This window comes from Taudactylus pleione, unplaced genomic scaffold (assembly GCF_031769625.1).
Source record: "Taudactylus pleione unplaced genomic scaffold, aTauple2 ptg000230l, whole genome shotgun sequence".
NCBI classification, from domain to species: domain Eukaryota; kingdom Metazoa; phylum Chordata; class Amphibia; order Anura; family Myobatrachidae; genus Taudactylus; species Taudactylus pleione.
In genome coordinates, this window is record NW_028284632.1 from 8845462 (window position 1) to 8862194 (window position 16733).

Consider the following 16733-nt stretch of genomic DNA (forward strand, 5'->3'; position numbering starts at 1 on the left):
CAGCACTCCCACTCGCGCTGTCCTGGGAACAAGCAGCTGCTGCCACAGTGAGGACAGTTTCATGTACTTAATCAGCATTGCCCCAGGTACCACTCTGGTGTTGTAACCGGCTGGATTTGCCTCAGCAGGAAAAGGCAAACCCAGTCTTTCACCAGAGGTGGCACCAGATCTGCAGCATCCAATAGCAGCTATCTCCAAATTCCAAAGGTCACCTCCTTCTTGTGCAGAGTTCAGCTGGAGTTCAACGTGGAGGGTGTAAAGCAGCAACCTGAAATGAGCAGAGCCGAGAGTAGAGAAGCCAATCCCGGGATTCAGGGAAAAAAAAAAAAACGTTAGGAATTAAATTTTCGGGATTAAATTGCATGGCTCAAAGCGGCTTGTCTTTACCTCGGGGGCAGCGCTGAGCACTAGTTGTCGGCTCAAGCACTGCCCCCAGGCCTCCTATGGCTGTGCAGCTGCGTGTGACCGCATAAAGGTCACGCTGCGCAGCCGAACACTAGCCCGCCCCCTTGAATGGCTGTGCCCACCCGCACTGGAGTCTGTGTCTGTGTGAATAACTCGATCCCGCGTATCCCGGGTTTGAGATTTATTTCAATGCCAAACCCCGGGATTGAGAAAAATGAGCCGGGATTGGCCTTTGTAGCTGAAATGGAGCAGGAGAAGTTCAGCGGGAGGTCATTGGGGCGCTTCCACTAAGGGCAGAGTGCATTTTAACAGTATTAAACAGGGTAGGGTGCAGCACCCTGCAAATAAAGCCTTGCAGGAACACCACATTCTGACCATGTTGACATTAAGATGTCTACATTTTGAATCTGGACACTGACTACATACCGGGATCCTTAACTTCAAAATACCCAGGAAACATACAGATGTGTCCTGCTACATCTTTTGCTGCGTATGCAGCAAATCGCACCACGCAAGGCCTGTGCCCGCGAGCGGATCGGCACAATGCGTTCGCACCTGCACTGCCATAGGAATGAATGGTGCGATTGCAGTGCATGCCAAAGCGTACGCTGCTGCGGCTAATCGCATGGTGCAATGCGTGCTCACGTTTGTAGCGCAATCGGCAAAGGTGTAGCAGGACATATCTGTAGGTGGCAATTCAATTGTTTTATTGTTCCCGATCTCCCATCTAAAGTGATGGTAGATCGGGGGCGATATTCAATTGTTTTTGGACGCTCATGGTTTTCACGCATGTTGTGCCCAAACGTAAAACATCTAAACTAAGGGTGAGCGGGTTCGGATTTCTGAAATCCGAGCCCCCCCGATCCGAGTCCGATCCGAGTCAGGCTCGACTTTTCCCGCCTGACTCGGATCTGAAATCGAGGCAAAACGTCATCATCCCGCCTTCCGAGTCTCGCGGGTTTTGGATCCTATATAAGGTACCCGCGTCGGCGCCATTTTCTCACTCGGCTGTGGACAGTGAAGAGGGAGGGTGGGAGTTAGGGCTGTGTAGTGTAGTGTAGTGTAGTGTAGTGTAGTGCTGCTGTTGTCCACTACTTCAAAGTCCATAGGGGCTGGCTGTGTTGTGCTGTGCTGCTGTTGTTAATAGGGGCTGTGTCCACTACTTCAAAGTCCATAGGGGCTGGCTGGACTGTGTTGTGCAGTCAGTTCTCCATAGGGGCTGTGTCCACTCCAAAGTCCTGTGCAGTGTCCCAGTCCTAAAGAGGTGCTGTAGTGTTGTCCAGGGGGTGCTCTGTCCATCAGGGGTGCTCCCCCCAAGTGCTAAAAATATAATATATTTTCTGTGTTTGTGAATTGTGTGCGCAGTAGCCGCACGTGCATCAACAAAGTAGTGCCAAGCGTGCGCCTGTGTCATAAGTAAAGGGCCGGCTGGCTTGACCGTTAAAGGGTGCTGTAACCCCCGAAAGTACACTCCAGTCCAAACAAAAAAAAAAAATTATTTTCTGTGTTTGTGAATTGTGTGCGCAGTAGCCGCACGTGCATCAACAAAGTAGTGCCAAGCGTGCGCCTGTGTCATAAGTAAAGGGCCGGCTGGCTTGACCGTTAAAGGGTGCTGTAACCCCCAAAGTACACTCCAGTCCAAACCGAAAAAAAATTATTTTCTGTGTTTGTGAATTGTGTGCGCAGTAGCCGCACGTGCATCAACAAAGTAGTGCCAAGCGTGCGCCTGTGTCATAAGTAAAGGGCCGGCTGGCTTGACCGTTAAAGGGTTCTGTAACCCCCAAAGTACACTCCAAACCAAAAAAATATATATTTTCTGTGTTTGTGACTTGTGTGCACTGTGGCTGCACGTGCATCAACAAAGGAGCAGCGCCAAGCGTGCGCCTGTGTCCCATAAGTAAAGAGCCGGCTGGCTCATTTCTTAAAGGGTGGTGTAACCCACAAAGTGCACTACTCTCCAGCAAAAATAAAAAAATATTTTCTGTGTTTGTGTGCGCTTTAGCCGCACGTATATATATCAATATAACATAAATGGAGGACCAAACTTTCTCTGATAAAAATAAAATAGGGAAAGATCAAGAACCACTTCCTACTAGTGCTGTTGCTGCTGCTGGGAGTTGTTCATCATCCCAGAGAGGAAGTAGGAACATCACTACTTTTACTAAACAATTGACCCTCCAACAGTCCCTAGCGATGAGGATGAAGTACGACAGCAGTCATCCTGAAGCAAAACGTATAACTGAGGCCTTGACTGCTATGTTGGTGTTAGACGTGCGTCCGGTATCCGACATTAGTGCAGTGGGATTTAGACAATTGATGGAGGTAGTGTGTCCTCGGTTCCAAATCCCGTCTAGATTCCACCTGCATCCTCAAAGCAGCAGCGACAAGCGTGCGTCTGTCTAAGGGTGGTGACACCCTCAAAGTGTGCTACACAAACAATTAAAATATTGTTCTTTTTTTTTCTGTCTTTGTGAAATGTGTGGGCTGTAGCCGCACCTGCATCCTTAAAGCAGCAGCGACAAGCGTGCGTCTGTCTGTTAAAGGGTGGTGACACCCTCAAAGTGTGCTATACAAACAATTAAAATATTGTTCTTTTTTTTCTGTCTTTGTGAATTGTGTGGGCTGTAGCCGCACTTGCATCCTCAAAGCAGCAGCGACAAGCGTGCGTCTGTCTGTTAAAGGGTGTTGTAACTCTCAAAGTGCTCCAAAAAATCAAAAAAAAATTTTTTATGTGTTTGTGACTTGTGTGCGATGTAGCCACACTTGCATCCTCAAAGCAGCAGCGACAAGCGTGCGTCTGTCTGTTAAAGGGTGGTGACACCCTCAAAGTGTGCTACACAAACAATAAAAATATTCTTCTTCTTTTTTCTGTCTTTGTGAATTGTGTGGGCTGTAGCCGCACCTGCATCCTTAAAGCAGCAGCGACAAGCGTGCATCTGTCTGTTAAAGGGTGGTGTAACTCACGAAGTGCTCCAAAAAATAAAAAACTATTTTTTTAATGTGTTTGTGACTTGTGTGCGATGTAGCCACACTTGCATCCTCAAAGCAGCAGCGACAAGCGTGCGTCTGTCTGTTAAAGGGTGGTGACACCCTCAAAGTGTGCTACACAAACAATTAAAATATTCTTCTTCTTTTTTCTGTCTTTGTGAATTGTGTGGGCTGTAGCCGCACCTACATCCTTAAAGCAGCAGCGACAAGCGTGCGTCTGTCTGTTAAAGGATTACATCGGTGACAGCATCCAAGTAGGCATGTCAGACAGTCCGTACCTGTACTGGCAGGAAAAAGAAGCAATTTGGAGGTCCCTGTACAAACTGGCTCTATTTTACCTGAGTTGCCCCCCCTCCAGTGTGTACTCCGAAAGAGTGTTTAGTGCAGCCGGGAACCTTGTTAGCGAAAGGCGTAGGAGGTTGCTTCCACAAAATGTGGAGAAGATGATGTTCATAAAATGAATGATCAACTCTTCCAGGGAGACCAGCCTCCAGAACGTACAGAGGGACCTGTGGTTCCAGCAGGGACGAATTAATACTCTGTGAGGATGAGGATGTACATAACACTGAAGAGGGTGAGGAATCTGTGGATGAGGAGGATGAGGACGACTTCTTGCCTCCGTAGAGCCAGTTTGTGCAGGGACAGATTAATTGCCAGCTTGTTTTGTGGGGGCCCAAACGAACCAATCATTTCAGCCACAGTTGTGTGGCAGACCCTGGCGCTGAAATGATTGCTTTGTTAAAGTGTGCATGTCCTGTTTATACAACATAAGGGTGGGTGGGAGGGCCCAAGGACAATTCCATCTTGCACCTCTTTTTTTTCTTTGCATTATGTACAGTTTGGGGCCTAGTTTTTCAATGCCATCCTGTCTGCCACTGCAGTTTCACGCCTAGATGGGTCACGTGTTTGTGCCGCCCACTCGTGTCGCTTAGCATAGTCATCCAGCTACCTCGGTGCAACCTTTTGGACATAAAAACACTATTGTGAGGTGTGAGGTATTCAGAATAGACTGGAAATGAGTGGAAATTAAGGTTATTGAGGTTAATAATAGCATAGGAGCAGAAAAACCTACAAATTCTGTGATTTTAGCTGTTTTTATGCTTTTTTTCAAAAAAATACAGATCCAAAACACAAAACCCAGAACCCAAAACACGGAAGGGTGGTTTTGGCAAAACCAATCCAGATCCAAAACACGAAGAAAGATCCAGATTCAAAACCAAAACACGAAAAGTGGCCGGTGCACACCCCTAATCTAAACCCATCTAAAAGTCCTGGCTAGCACGTCCAAAAAGTTGTTTGGGGGAACTCAAAACAAGGAATTTCTGCACATTTCTGGTTGCCACCTCAGGAAGATGTGAGCAGAAATATGTCCACCCGCACTCACACATTCGCACTCAAACGGAAAAACAATTGAATTTCGTGCATCCAATACATACTGTACATGAACGGTTAATTTCAGGACAATACAAATAAATTATAACTAATTGTGAGATAAAAAGCTCTTCGGTAATGAACCATTTGTTTAAAGGAAAATGGTGGGAGAACAATAAGGTCTTCATGCGTTATTTACATAGCAAAGACACTTCCCTGACAACCAATCCGATTGCTAGTGGTAAACAAATGAAGCACTGGTTGCAAGGAGACAGTGACTGTTAATGAGAACTGTACGCTGGGATGAAATCTTTATAACTCAATGGTCAATCTCTTGGAAGTACCCTATACTTTCAGTAATTGATACAGACATGGATAACGTATCCATTGTCTAAATATATAAAATAAATATTTTCAAATAAGCAGCACTAATTGTGTGATGTAACATTCAGTCACCCTAAAGGGGCTAACCTCCAATATTTTAAATTTATTTCCTTCTGCACAGAGAGGGAGGAACAAGTCTAGTATAGACGTCATGCAAATCCATGGTGATTTATGTTTTGACAGCACTGTTATATTTTTGGCCCATTCCACAGAATGTCACATATCCATTGCTACTAGACCATGTCCTCAAGGTATTGTATTCAGAGGAGGATTGCTACATACAGTACACTATCTGGTAGTTGGCATCGCTTGTTCTTGTTCTGTCTTTGGACAAAGAAACTAATATACATGCACATTTTTAGGAAATGGACCTTGAACATATACAAAAAAAAACATATAACTTGGCATTCTCCAGTTCAAGATCATGATCCACATTAAGACTCTTGTGTGAATGCGTTTAAACAATCCATGCAAAATTCTGTGTTTCCTGTACCCAAATTAATTGAACCAAACAGGAGTATCAAAAAAGCATATAGGAGACGATTCAATTGTTCTGGTTACCAGTAGCCCCCGTCTAAACTGACGGAAATTGTTTTGGACGCCGAGAGGCTGCACTTATCGCGGAATTCTGCTCGCATCATCCTGAGGTGCGAGCAGAAATCTGCCTAAAGTAGGGCTTTGGGTCTGGGAGCGAGTGCCCAGCACTTAGCATGGGAGAAGCCAATTTACGTGGCTATTCCTGTGCATTTGGGAGCAAGAATGTGGCCGCCACAACAGCACAGGGCTGGTGGCGCAAACAACTGAGTAAGTCCTGTCACTTTAGACGGAAACTACAGGCGCCCAAAACAAATGAATCGCCCACTCAGGCGACCACAAATTATGAGCACCTGGTGGGCGATATTCAATTGTTTTGTCGATGGGTGCAAGTGCTGCAGGCACCCATTATTTATCGTGCATGTCAAGCAAAAATGCAACGGGATAAGCCGCGTAAAGCAGGTAAACCCATGCAAACTATTGGGTGCGATTAGTTTGAGTGTCCAAAAGCCAAACTTTGGCTTTTGGACACTCAAACAATTGCACAAACAGCAGCACAAACAATTGAATAGCTCCAGTCTCTTTAGATGGGAGCTGCGGACACGTTAAAACATTGAATTAGCCCCATTGAGATAAGCAACATAGCTTTTTCTTTGCACCCCATACAGGTGCGCTTAAGTAGTAGTGAAGCTAAGGGTACTGTATATGGCAGATATGTGCGCATCTTAACATTTCGGTGATGTTCGTTGGCACAACTGAATTTAACATATTGACTACTGCTGTTATTACCATTTCCCAGCTTTGAAGTAGCGTGCTGGTTTAAGAGAGGAAGAGGCTCTTGTGCAGTCTGCGAGTTGGACCCTCACTTGAAAGCACATGCAGCGAGCAGACTGGCACTCTAGCTTTTTAAAAACATTCCATACAGTACATGGTGATCAATCTCTAGGTCATTGCTGCCAATTCTCATGATGGTAAAATTTAAATTCAAGAAATGATAGTAACAAACACAAGTAACATCTGCACCTACAAATGACTCACAGAAGTCTTACACAAGGTATGATTAAAATGGACGATATGAACGATAACGATATCGATCTAAACATTATCGTTCATATTGTGCATTTTTCGTTGGCCAACGACCTGCAATGCGCGGGCACGTATGGACGATAACATTATCGTCCTTTGCCCGTGCATGCAGGCCAACGTGGTCGATATCGACCAGGTTACTATAGGGACCCACGAGCGTTGAATTGTTGGCAAGTGAGTAAATATAAATAACATGCTATGCTCACATTTATTTCAAAACAAATCAAAGATAATTAAAAGTTAAGGTGCGTACACACTGGGCGATATTACTGAGCGATTACACAATCACGACATTGTAATCGTGCACTTTTATGTCAGAAACGACCGGCGATGCGCGCTCCCGCTGGTCATTTCCGACATTGTCCATCGCCTGAACATGCAGCCTAATCTGTCGAGAACGACATGATGGACTGTGCCTGCACTTAATGACTGATCGTTCAGTGCAGACACTACAGGTGATCTGGAATGACGGTACGATTACGATGTCGTAATCGTACTATCTTTCCTGATCGCCCAGTGTGTACGCACCTTTAGAAGGATCAGCCTACGTTTATAGTAATAATAAAATAAATATATCGACTTGATAAACAAAAAATAACAGATATATACCCTGCCTGATAGAAAGAATTGGATGTTAAAGATGTGTCCACACACATCTTACTTCTGTGCGATACAAGTTGCGTTAAACATAGCACCGTGCAACTTGGTAGCACGAGTATCTTTTTGTGCGACTTTTTACCTTCAAATGCGTCTTATTCGCAAAGCTGCTGTGACACTAAAGCACAAAGCTGTATCTGCTGCCCGTCGGGCAGTGTGTACCCGCGATATGTAGGTGAACGTCGGCATTCACCGACATATCGCATTGGCTGTGCTGCACAGCCGATGGACAGATATGTCTGCAGACATACCTGTCCATCGGCAGGTGTGTACGAGCAAACCGCCCGTACACACACAGCGGCAGCCGCGAGGAGGGGGCGGGACACTCCCTGGACCTGCGGGTAGGCACAGATGATGGTGGTTCAGTGTGTACGAACAACCATCATCTGCAGATATATCTTCAGATCACTAGATCTGCAGATATATCTGTACAGTGTGTACCCACCTTTATGTAGCATTTCACATGCAGATATACCCGCAGTTGCAAACATAATAAAGGCATATCAAATAAAAAGCATATGAAAGTAAAGTTGCATGAAAAGACACTTGGAGCTACAGAGTCATGCCACAGAATGGTGCGACTAGAAGGGTGTTTAACGCGCAAGGGAGTAAAATGTATGTGGACACATCTGTACATACAGCTGGACAATCTGTTTATATGCACACTACAGTGGCAGGATGACACCTTATTTAGACAATTCAGCAGAACCCCCAGATGCAAACACCTAGGGTGGAATTCAATTGTTTCCTTGCGTCCGATCTCCCGTCTAAAGTGACAGGAGATTGCTGGGCAAGATTCAATTTATTAGTAATATCACGCCCAATGAGGTCAGGTTTAGCAGGATAAAACGACTACACCCGACCAAAATGTTGAGGCGCGAATGAAAAAAGTGCAGTTTGGGTGCCCAAAGAGGTCACTTTTCCCAAGATGCAGATTCCTATCATCTGACACTTCTAAGATAGGGTGATCGCCAGATGCAGACACAGAGATCCTTACAACCCAGAGGTACAATGACCCTGCATATGTACACACAAAGATGCTGACACCTCAGAGGTAGGGTGACCCTGCATGTACACACAAAGATGCTGACACCTTAGAGGTAGGGTGGCCCCAGCTGCTGACACCTTAGAGGTAGGGTGACCCCAGCTGCTGACACCTTAGAGGTAGGGTGACCCCAGCTGCTGACACCCATTTAGTCTATTTACACGTTACATAACAAGTACATGGAAAAGAAAAGCCCGGCTTGGCATGAATAAGGCAGCTCTGGTTGGGCGGGGCAGGTGCCGAGTCACAGCTCCGGGCCTCCCCTACCTGCCAGCAGCGGCTTTTGGGCAGCCTCGGAACACGGAGGAGGGCTGCGGCCTATCAGCCATAAGCGGCTATCCCCTGCAGCCCCCATCCCTCGCCGGACCCAGAATAGCACACACAGCTGCCTTGGAGAGCAGGCCGCCAAGCCGCGGCGCCCAGTGACACACTGCACAGGCCCTGGAGGGAGCCACGGAGGAATTGTAACTCACCGGCGATAGGTCTCAGCTGTCCGTGTCCCGGGCATTTCGAGCTGCCGGCGGGGGGCTCGCCTGGCGGAGAGCGGGGAGCATCGTGTCCTTCCGGCTGCTCAGCTCTTCTTCCTGCTCCCAGAATCCTCCGCTGTCCCCTCCCCCCCCAAGCAGACCTCATCCCCTTCCCCCAATTACACACCTCCTCCCTCCCAAACGGCTAACACCCCCAGGCTGCCCTGTACCATCCCTTCATCTTGTTTTCTTCTACAAATGGATGATCGATCTATCTATCTATCTATCTGTCTGTCTGAAGATAGATAGATATGATAGATAGATAGATAGATAGATAGATAGATAGATAGATAGATAGATAGATAGATGGCATAGATAGATATGAGATAGAGTAGATATGACATAGATAGATATGACAGATAGATATATAGATAGACATTTATCAATATAACTTTTAGCATGTCGACACTGATTAAACGTCGACATGGTCGCAATGTTAACAATTCATTTGTCATATATCCCAAAACGCAAATGTTAACTTTAACGTCAACATTTTCACTATTTTGACATGTCCTATGTCGCCACGTTGTCATGTTGACATTTTCCAGATGTGAACATTTATGATGTAGACCTTTTTAATCAGGTAAAAATCATAACTGTCGAAATGGTGATTATCGACTATGGGACTGTATACCCCATGGAAACTGGCAAGCTGCACTTCTAGGAAGGCTGAGGACATCTTATAGGTCCTTTTGCACCAACTGATACTATAATTGTATGTTAGACTAGCTGTTGCCCGCGGCTTCGCCCACAATGGGGGTGATTCAATTGAGTGGGAGGTAAATAGCGCTGGGAAGTTAGTCCCGAAGCTACGCAATTCAGCACGCTGTTTACTCCGACTGTTACAAGTTAAGTTGGAGAATGCCAGTTCTCGTGACTTAACCTGGGTGTTTATTTGCGAGAACCAGCATCCTCCAACTAAAGCGCCGCGCTAAGCTGGAAAACAGCGTCACGGCCGGCACCTGAGGGTGCGAGGCAAAATAATTTAGTTGCCCTAACAGTGCGCTGAATTGAATAGCTCCGGGACCAACTTCCCAGCACTATTCAACTCCCGCTGAATAAAATCGCCCCCAATGAAATAACTTCTGCCAACATTTTTATTTATTTGAGGTGTTCTAGTGGTATTGCTTTACATAGGGACCCTGTCACAGGAGTGGTCCACGTGACCAGCAGCGCCTTCACCCAGCATTCACACCTATGTCACTGTGTGCTGCAGTTACCGCTTGCAGAGAAGTGATCAGAATGATGGGCCCTATGCAACCCTGTCATTATCGGTGCCGCTATCCCTAGATAGGGTATCGAAGTGGTGAGGCAATGTATGAACGGTTAGTGGCACTTACCGTTCTGACAACTGCAGCTATTGATTTCAACAGCCGCAGCTGTTTTTATCTCAGCACAACGCTGTCCCTGGCTGCCAGAATATGCAGCCAGCGGGATGCGGTGAGGATCCCGAGAAGCAGGATGCCGTTTGACGGAACCCCGGCATCGGAATCCTAAACGGTGAGACAACACCAGCACCGAAATCCCGACATGACTCAGGATGTCGACGTCGGGATCCCGACAGACGGCATCCCGATCGTAAGGACACCGCAGAAAGGTGACTATCAGCCGAGGGAGGGGGGGCTTAGAGTTAGCGTTAGGCTCCGGGCAGGGGGGAGGTTAGGGTTAGGCTTCGGGCAGGGGGTATTAGGTTCAGGCACCACTAGGGGGTTTTAGGGTTAGGCACTAAGGGGGGAGGGTTAGGAACTTACCGGGAGGATTAGTATTAGGGTACAGGAAAGGAGGGTTAGGGGGTAATTAACACAAGGGAACATTACTTACCGACCCCCTTTCAGGATTTGAACTATCGGGATGCTGCGGTCAGTGTACTGACAGTCGGCACCCAATCCATCGGTATTTCATACCGATTCCCTGCCAGGGACTGTGCATACAAGAAAAAAATATATAAATTATTTTTTTTCAATAACGACTCGTGCCGCTGGGAATTTCTGACCGACGCATGCGCAGATTCACTGGTCAGACACCGATAGCGGTAGAGCGTGATGCGCCCGGCAGGTAAATTAGCACTCTCCCTCTTCTGCAAACTGGTTAATAATACATGCGGGCGTTGTCTGGACCTGCTTTACCGCGATAAATTATCAAAGCAGGTCCAAGCATTTACCGCCCGTTAGCCGTCCCATCATACATCTCCCCCTGTGTGCCCTATGCACAGACTGCTATGTAGCCTATCCTATTCAAATGAACGCGGGTCCAAAGCACCTCACCCCCCCACCCCTTACCAGCCATGTGCATGATGCCACACCTATCTCTTTCATTGATGATGTCAATACATTTTGTTTTTGTTATTGCTCAGCTTTAACTTGACGGATCGAGATTGAACAAAGTGCAGGTTATTTCTAGGAGTTTCCACTACCAAATAATTTCATTAAAATTGGTCCAGTAGTATTTGTGCCAACTTGGAGCAAACAGACAGACATGCAGACATTACGTTCTTATTATATTAGTATAGATAGATATGCCAGTAATTCAACTCCCAGATAATTGATGCATGGGATATTATAGGGAGAAGCATACCCTACTAAATTCTGTTATAGATGGGAAGAATCGGGCAGAGTAGACTGCACCCTTCCAAACAAAACATATCTAATTTCACAGTATCAGTAGAATAACTGTGGCAGATATAAACATGTTAGAAAAAAAATCAAAATACACAATAAAAAAATAAATCTAAACCTCACTTCAAATGTGATGTAGCCTTGAAATTTTAAATTTGATTTTGCCCACACTTACCTAGTCTCCCGGACTCTCCAGGAGACTCGCAAATTTTCGGGAAGTTCCCCTGTGTCCCGATAGAGTGGATTGCCCTCCCACATCTTGCCCACTTTGCTTTGAGGCGGCAGGGCCTAATGACAATAATAGTCTGGCCCCACCCCAATCAGCTACCAACTGGATTTCCTCTCTGTGCCATACTTACCTTCCCAACTGGAAGTTGCGTAAGGCTTCTGAATTTTTGGTTAACATCCCGCACCCCTGGAAAAGTGTCCAGATCTCACGCATCACACTTAACATCCCGCACCCCTGGAAAAGTGTCCAGATCTCACGCATCACACTCACTAGTGAAAAGGGCAGGATGGGGAGATCATTTCCAGAAATTGTGGTTCCTTATGGAGGGGAAGGGGCTAAATTATCCAAAAGCACATCATTTCCACCTCCTCCTCCTCGTGGACCCACGATTCGCTGCTTGTTTTACATAACAGGGGTGGGGCCTAATGACATAGGAGCCCAGCCCCGCCCCCGAAAGTGACGAAATGCGTCTGCTCTCTGGGCTTTGCCCAGGGAGGAGATTTAAAAAGTCGGCAAGTATGCTCTGGGCTTCTCCCGAACAGAAGTTAAATAAAGTTGGCAAATATGGCTTTAAAGGCTACTTACGTTTAGAGAGAGCATTGTCTGAATATATACATGTTCATGCAAATGTGTCTCATGCAGGGGTTCCACTCAATAGATATACAGTAATAAGGTCGACAATGTCTAGATAGACACAAAATGGTAGACAGGGACAAAAGGTCGACAGGTGCAAAAGGTCAAAACACAATATGTCGAAATGGATGAAGATAAACCGGTACAAAAGGTCAACATGGTCAAAAGGTCGAAATTGAAATGATGACACAAAAATTATTCTTTGAGCCTCGCTGCACAATTTCACTGTGTACAGGGTTTTTTGTGGCACAGTCAGGGCCGCAATCAGGGGGGGACTTCCGGGCCTGGAGTCCCGGGCCCAGACACTGGCAGAATGGGAGGGGGCCCGCGCTACTTGATTGAGTTATAGGAGGAAAGCCTGCTCCAACCTGGGAACCCCGCTGATGGACCGATTCCCCTTCTTGATCACAATGGGGGTGGAGCCAATGTGGCAAGCCCCACTCCCATACACCCGTGAACCACGTCATTACAGAGGGGGCGGGACCTAATGACACGAGGTGCCCGTCCCCATTAGCAACCTGCTGTTGCATCAGAAGTGTAAGTATGTATGTGTTTTATCATGTGTATGTATCTGTATGTGTTAGTGTGTATGTATGTGTTAGTGTATATATGTGTATGTATATTAGAGTGTATATATGTCATGTGTATGTATGTGTTAGTGTGTATGTATGTGTTAGTGTGTATGTATGTGTTAGTGTGTATGTATGTGTTAGTGTATATATGTGTATGTATATTAGAGTGTATATATGTCATGTGTATGTATGTGTTAGTGTGGATCAGCAGCAGACTGCACTGGCTCACTGAAGTGGTGGATTTTACTGGGGGGGGCTGCTGCCTTGCAACCCCTAGGTAAGATCCGCCAATGGTGTGGATATATGTGTATGTATATTAGTGTGTATATATGTGTTAGTGTATGTATACTGTAAATGTGTTAGTGTGTGTATACTGTATATGTGTGTTATACATAATATATACATGTTTGCTATATACTGTTTATATTATGTGTATATGTGTGTGTGTGTTTAATAAACACAAACACATATATGTGAGTATATGTGTGTATAAAAAAAAAATATATATATATATATATATATATATATATATATATTGTAATAGAAGCACTGGAGAAGTCTGGGATGGCATATATGTGTGTCCCAGATTCCTGTCCTATGTGTTTTAAAAACCTCAGGAAAAGTCTGTTATGCCAAATAGATCAGAAGTGTCGGCATTTGGTAAAAACCAGATAATGGGTCCTAGGGATGTAGATGTGAGAAGAGAAGGGAGGGCTCCATCCACAGGCCATTCCAGGTGTTGGGCCTTTCAGTCTGCGAGCAGGCTGATAAGTAGTTGCACCTGCAAGTGGTTCATATAGCTGTGTTAAGGTTTTGGTTCGGTGTCTCACATACCCTGGGGAGAACAGACACTGAGGTTTGTTCAGAGACACTGTGATATTTGAAAGTGATGTGTTCGTGTTTGTGGTAAGGCAGTAGGCCCTGCCATTTGTAGAGAGGGAATAACCTGTCTAGTTAGTGTCCAGAGGGGCTAGGATTTATTTTAATGTTTTGTTTATTTTGTTGTTGCACAATAAAACTGGTTCCGACCAGCTTGCACGAAAACCCTGGACTGGTGTGCTGTTTCCTGGCTGTTGTGTGTAAGGAGGTTTCCGTCTACCCCAGGAGAGGGACCCACTACCCCGACTATATCACAAGTGGTGGAAAATGCGGGCAGACACACGGAAAACTGCAGCAAGTGGAAAAGTTTTGCATTGAAAATTTAAAGAGACAGACACCACTTTGTTGTTTGGATGTCAACCTGTGTTTTATGAAATCCGTGAAAGTGGCGTCGGTAGATGCTTAGAGAAGCCAGATTCCGCTTCCAGCTTAAACCTAAAGACAACATGGAGGACATTGTTAAGGCCTTGCTCCAAACTAACAAAGCTCTGCAAGAAGCTACCAGAGCTCAGCAGGAAACTAACAGAGCTCAGCAAGAAGCTACCAGAGTTTAGCAGGAAACTAACATAACTGCAGGTCACCTAGGGGTAGAAAAAAAACACTGAGCAAATTTTACAGAGGTTTTTCTGGCCTGGGGTCCATAAAGAGATTTCTGACTATTGTGCATCCTGCCCTGAGTGTCAATATCATGCTCCAAGGCCACATTTTAAAAGTCCACTTGTCCCATTACCCATTATTGAGGTTCCATTTGAAAGAATAGCTATGGATTTGGTTGGACTGTGTCACGGCCAGGGTATTTCAGCATGGCGCTAGGCGGGTGTTACCTGTGAGGTCGTTGTGGCGCGGGCTGTCTGGTGGCGGAGCTGGTGTCTGGTGGGGGGCTTTGGCTGTGCGCGTTGTTGTGCGGCCCTGTTGTCACTCTGCGCTGGTGAGGCCTGGCGGCGTCTCCGTTCCATTTGGCATGGGCACTGCCATCTTGCCTTCTGGCCATGTGATGCGGCTGGCCAATCCTGGTGAGTCACATGTTCCCTCCGGCCAGTAACAGCACGGCATGGGGTATTTAGGAAGGGTCAGTGCCTTCCTTCTTTGCCAGTGCAACGTGTATCTCAGCCTAGCTAAGAGGGAGCTCCTAGCTCCCACTGGACTACCCCGCTTCCTCCATCACCCTTGCCCATACCTGAGTGCCTGAGCCTGCTGACATCCTGCGCTTCAGTTCACTACCTGCAAACCTGGCTTGATTATTTTCAGTTTCACTACCTGCAAACCTGGCTTGATTATTTTCAGTTTCACTACCTGCAAACCTGGCTTGATTATTTTCAGTTTCACTACCTGCACACCTGGACAGCTCTAATCGTTTCTACTTGGACATTAACCCTTTTGCTCCCACCACAGAACTCTTGTGCACATTTATATATTCCTGGACTTTTATTTACTGCCACATTATATGTCTACTCAAGCACTTATTAAAAATCCTAGTTTTATTTTCAAATCTGCTTCTGTGATCGCTCCTGCTACCACCCCGGGTCCACAAACAACCCAGAACATAACAGTTTGGACTGGCCCCATGGAGCCGGCCACAGATCAGGAGTCAGGAGTGGATTTGTTCCGGTGCATTTCTGGTCGTTTAGAAAATCTGGAAAACATGCAGCATCAGATGGCTCAATTTCTGCAAGAGATGTCCAAGCGACAGGATAGTTTGCAAACTTCCTTTTCTACCCCTGAAGTACCAGCATCTACATCCGCATCAGCGTCCGGAAATACAGGAGGCAGATCATCTCCCCGCTTACATCTTCCTTTACCAAGTAAATGTGATGGCAATCCTAAACTCTGCCGAGGATTCCTAAATCAGTGTGACATACATTTTACCCTGCAGCCTGACAACTTTCTAACTGCAAGAACTAAAGTGGCTTATATAGTCTCTCTGTTATCCGGCCAGGCCTTGGAATGGGCTTCCCCACTCTGGGAGCGCTCAGATCTGCTGCTGGATAATTACACAGGCTTTGTGTCATCCTTCAGGAGGATTTTCGATGAACCTGGGCATACTGTATCAGCATCATCAAACATCATGACACTGAGGCAAGGGGTCCGTCCTGTCAGTCAATATGCCGTGCAATTTAAAATTTTAGCATCAGAGCTCAAATGGAATGAGGAAGCCCTCACCTCGGCCTTCTGGCATGGGTTGTCAGACCGACTAAAGGATGATCTAGTCACTCGAGAGCTTCCTGCTAATCTGAGCGAAATGATTTCGTTGTGTATCAAAGTTGACCTACGCTTCAGGGAACGTCAGGCTGAAAAAAACAGAACTGACCGGCAAAGGTCATTTACCACCTCCATTTATACCCGACCCATTCCTTCTCCTACTGAAGAGGAGCCTATGCAGGTGAATCATACACACCTCTCCAAAGAAGAACGTCAGAGAAGAATGCAAAAGAACCTCTGTCTGTACTGCGGAGAGTCCGGTCACCTGCTGATCTCCTGCCCCCATAAACCGGGAAATGCCAAATCCTAACTGACCCTGGAGACATCAAGTTAGGAGTTATGAACCCGTCTCCAAAAATTAAAGATTTCACGATTACCCTAGCCTTTGATCTTAAACCCGAACCTGTCTTTGCTACTGCTCTACTTGACTCGGGAGCAGCCGGAAATTTCATAACGTCTAGTTTCATAGATAAATTTCAGATTCCTTGTTTGTCTCTCAACCATGCCATCTCTCTGACCTCTATAGATGGACGCCCTCTAACTAACGGGATAGTCACCAAAGAGACTCAACCAGTATTGGTCCGAATTGGAGCACTTCATTCTGAGTCC

The 16733-nt window shown here is 46.1% G+C and overlaps 1 protein-coding gene across 4 annotated transcripts in view; it reads right to left on the bottom strand.

The window, feature by feature from the left end:
* RC3H1 (ring finger and CCCH-type domains 1) overlaps positions 1-9061 on the bottom strand; it is a 101466-nt gene extending 92405 nt beyond the window's left edge. For all 4 annotated transcript variants that reach the window (XM_088479333.1, XM_088479335.1, XM_088479334.1 and 1 more), the window contains exon 1: positions 8944-9061. The gene's annotated coding sequence lies outside the window, so the exon portion shown is untranslated. The remainder of the gene's footprint in view (positions 1-8943) is intronic.
* Positions 9062-16733: the final 7672 nt, after the last annotated feature.